Genomic DNA, 4,483 nt, shown 5'->3' with positions numbered 1-4,483 from the left:
TGCTTGATATTGTCTGCATATCATTCTTTGGACAGCTCTAAACAGATTTGCCCTAAAGGGTTTCTAGTTAGGTGGGCAAGAGCTCTTTTGGTCCAAGATTTTCTGCAATCTAACAAGACCTTTTCATCAGGAAACATTTAATCATAGCTGGCTCTTTCCCATGGACAATCCATGACAGTTAAAACTGGCTTAAGGTTTAGTCTAGAGGTATGCACAGATGGCATTTCAAGGACTGACTGGAAAAAGATCCACTTGCTACATTCTGCACATGCCCTTGCTAATTCTCCAACTGGTCCTGCAGCTCTTTCCCAAAGATGACAGCAAGCAGAGACCCTGAGCATGCCATATAATCTGCATTATTATTAATTAATTCATGAATCGCCTTTTCCACATGCTTTTGCAAATATATCATAGAAATAGGTAAAAAAAATATGAAAACTGTACCAAGAAATAATCAAAGTTGTTTTTTTAAACACAAAGCAAACAAAATGAACACCCAAGGCAGAGAGATCTGTTCCTCCAGCTGGAAAACCATGTGGAGACAAAAAGGTACTCAATTGCTTCTACAAAGTGCAGGTAGTTATGCCTGTTGTATCTCAACAGGAATGCTATTCCACAGAGCAGTGGCAGCCACACCCTTGAGCTGCTGTGGACATTTCAGGCTTCTGGTATTTTGGACACTTGAAGGAGAATCTCTCCTGTAGAACACAGTGACCTTCTGGGCACGTGAGGGATAAATTCAGGCCTTCTTTTTTCCCCAGCTAGAACTTACTGGAACTCAGTTCCATCACCTTTCAGGTGGGCACCGTTGCCATTATAAGAGAAAAACAGAGGAGTTCATGGAGAGTTCTGGCACCTCTTTTTCTAGAAAAAGAGCACTAGATAAGGTGATATTTCAAGCAACCTGGTCCTGAGCTGTGTTAACAAATACCAAAATCTTCAACTTGGCCCAGTAGCAGATGGGCAGCCAACAAGTCAAGAGCCTCAGAAGGATTGCCAGCTATGCCCACCGGGAAAATCAATCAGAGTGTTCAGGGATCCATCAGAATCCATAAACTTCCAGGGGTGAGTCATCCTAATCAGTTCCTCCATCCCTGCAGGGGGAAATTGGTGCCATCAGCCCAAGCTTCACCAGGAAGTGGCCTGACTATGACAATGCAGTCACAGACCCCCACCCCCACCCCTTTTCCAGGCCATCAGCCTCACCTCCAGGAGCGAAGAAACACAAATCAGTGATTGTGTGTCAGGCTAAAGATGGCCATTTGAGACAGCCTCATGGAGGCCATGAAGTCCCATACCGGACCAGTGAGAACAGCCTCAGTATGGACATTCAAGTCCCACAGGACAATAATCCTAGGTTCTCCACACACCAGAGGTTGCTTCCACCAGCTCAATCAGGGAAGCAGATGGGTGGGCAGTACACCAGCAGCACCCCCAATGTGTCTTTTTGGCCCAACACCCTCAAGCCCTCGAGGCCAGTCCACAAATGGAGAGGCCTCACGATGAGCAAGATAGAAGTAGCTGTATTTTGAAGGCTTCCTATTCTTCTGAGTTAGCTTAAGTGTGTCCTGGGTTTGTTATAGTGAGATCTGGGCCAATCTGACCTATTTCCTCTAGTCTAGAGATCCCCAAGAGCCTACTTATCCATTGGGCTTGCCTCCAGGCCTCTGTGGTCTGATTAGTTCTTAGGCAGGTTTGGTAGTGGAGAAGACTAGGCTGCTTTGGATGCAGGCGAGATCCGGAATTGCAGCTTCAAGAGACACTTCGTTAATTCTACAGTGGTTTGCTTAATTATACCTCTCAATAAAGCAAAATGTTGCCATCTCAGTTAAAAAAAACACTAAAAACCTTCAGTTGAAGCGACATTAATAGTGAGTTATAAAGCAAAATCGCAGTCTTGTGAGCTATAATTGCCCTGTAATCTTCACCTCATTACTATGTCTGTAATAGTAGTAATCACCCCAGGTACGGTTTTGTATTCCTGCTTTTTCAGCAAAGGTGGAAATTATGATGCAAATACTTGGGTCTTTCTTAAATTGGAATTATACTCTGGGAGTAGATCTAAATATTAGGAGATAGTACCTGATGTTGCTTAAATAGTTTGATTCCTAAGAGTCCTGTAGTTATACCAGACAGCACAGCATCATTTTTTCAGGACTAGCTTACACATCATGGGATGAACTTTAGCAACTATTATCCAGGTTCTCCACCACAAAACCATAGTTCCTTGGTTCCCAGTGGAAAAAGAAATACTATTAAAGTAGTTTACGTCTGTATGGTGGGTACACACTAACAGCTGAACTGCAGGGGTAGGTCCCTCAAAGAGTCTCCTTCTTCTCCCTTGTTGCACTGCTTAGAGTGCCTGTCCGCTGCCACAACCATCTAATGTCTCCTGTAGAATGCAGATCCAGATTCCTGGTGAAGAGGAACACACACTATGGTGGACATACCAATGGAGGATGAAATGGAAAAGCTCTCTTTTTTTCCAGAAAGAGTCTTATAAGAGACAGGATTTAGCAGACTTTCAGCATGCTTTCTGCAGGAAAGCAGGATATAATCTCTTGCAGCCATGTTGCATGCCATTACAAAATTAGCTTTACAAGGTAAAATCAAGGTCTGCTTCGCTCCCAGGCTGCTCTTGTAATGTAATTAGTTATAGTCATCTTTAAAACACACACACACCGCTAATGGCTACCCGCCACCATGATGAGGACACCGCGCTGTCACATACTGAGACTTTTCCAGACAAGCACAACTCATTTATTTGTACACTGAGACAGCACTTGGCACTGGTGATAAAAGCTGTGCTCTGATTTAAGCCTTTATAAGGGCAGGAGTTAAATGGAAATGTCTTCTGAATCAAACTGACATTAGCAATGTCTAAACATTCCCCCCAGAGATGCTGCTCTTGATGACACTGCTGCAGTGCAAAGCTATGGAAGGAGCTCAAGTCCCTAAGCCAAGGAATGGCTGTAAAAAGAGCACATCCAGGAGAATTTGCTTCAAAGGGCAGCTATCTGGTTCACAAAGCAAGGAGTGTGGCAATGTGAGCTAAAAATGTGCCGTCCGTGGAAGAAAGGACAGTATTGGGTTTTCATATTTTATTTTAGGCATGTTTTTCATTCAAGCATTATAGATCATCATAACAGGAACACCACATTTCTTCTTTGAGATGTTTGTCCAATGTGTAATAATATAGTAGAACTTACTCAACCAGTCCTCCTGAGATGAAAGTTATAAAGCAAAATGTGCAGGTACCCTTTTAAGCAATTTCTGCGAGATGAGCTGGTTGTTCCCATCTTTCAATATTTTAGTGCAGCCAAAGTTGTGATTGATGAGTTAGTTTGGACACAAAACTATAGGAATCCCTGATGTCCTGAAGAGCTCGCATTTCCCCTTTCCTTTTGTGTACTTTTCTTTCTTGCTTCTGTCTCAGTTTCTAAACCTTGGAATCTCTGTAGCTTACCCTTCCCAACTATCTAACAACCAGAATTCATCTTTCATGTGGTGGGTTCATTTGAGATCAGGTACTCCGTATAAGTTGCTTTCTTCCAAAACTATGGAAAGGGGCTTGTCTCTTGCTGTGCAAGAGCTACAGTCAAAGCAGTCATTAAGAATTCACTGTATAATTAACTTAAAGTACAATGGTAGACATGTACACTCAGAAGTAAGTCTATGTGTGTTTAATGTGGCTTACTCCCAGGTAAATGGGTACACAACTGCAAAATCAAGTAATTTCAACAAACTTACATCATTTTACAGAAGAAGAAAATGTTTATTCGGCTTTACGCCCATCATAAAGCACAACACAACAAAACAAAACAAATAAAACAGTGGACTCGTACAAGCCACCGGTAATATAACACAATTCACAGCTCACAAGGACAGATATTAACAATTCAAAAGAAAAATATAAGATTAAGATTTAGACACTACGCTAAAATCAATATCTGATGTCATTGTAGAAAATTCTTATAACTATCAATAATCGGCTAACATTCCATACATCATTAATAAAATAAACATTATAACATTTTAAATCCTGTTACTTCTCTCTCTGGTTTTTCTATTGGGACAGAACTTTGGAAAGTGGGAGCAGATTTTGTTTTTTTAACAGAGCAGTTAGGAAAAAATAGTTACTCTCTGCTTTTCCTTACAATTTTACCTATAAAAGTAAGATAGTAAAACTTTTTTAAAATATAATTTAACAATCTCCCACCCATAGTGGCTACAGGCCTAAGGTAAGTCTTCTTAGAAATTAGTCCTCTGTGCACACTAACCAGAGGGTAAGCACAACTGAACACAGATGACACTTATACACCTAAAACATGTAATATTCTGGCCAGAAAAAGATTGGTTATACTAATTTGTGATGGGTGGGAGCAGAAGAATGTGGCCCTATAGTACAAAGATGGATCACCCTGGTTAAAGGAATCAAAATTTGACGCCTATGATACAAGCACTAAGTCCATTTTGAAGCCAT

The sequence above is a fragment of the Podarcis vaucheri genome (genome assembly GCF_965113315.1).
Source record: "Podarcis vaucheri genome assembly, chromosome: 2".
Taxonomy (NCBI): domain Eukaryota; kingdom Metazoa; phylum Chordata; class Lepidosauria; order Squamata; family Lacertidae; genus Podarcis; species Podarcis vaucheri.
Note: the sequence above shows the minus strand (reverse complement) of the source record.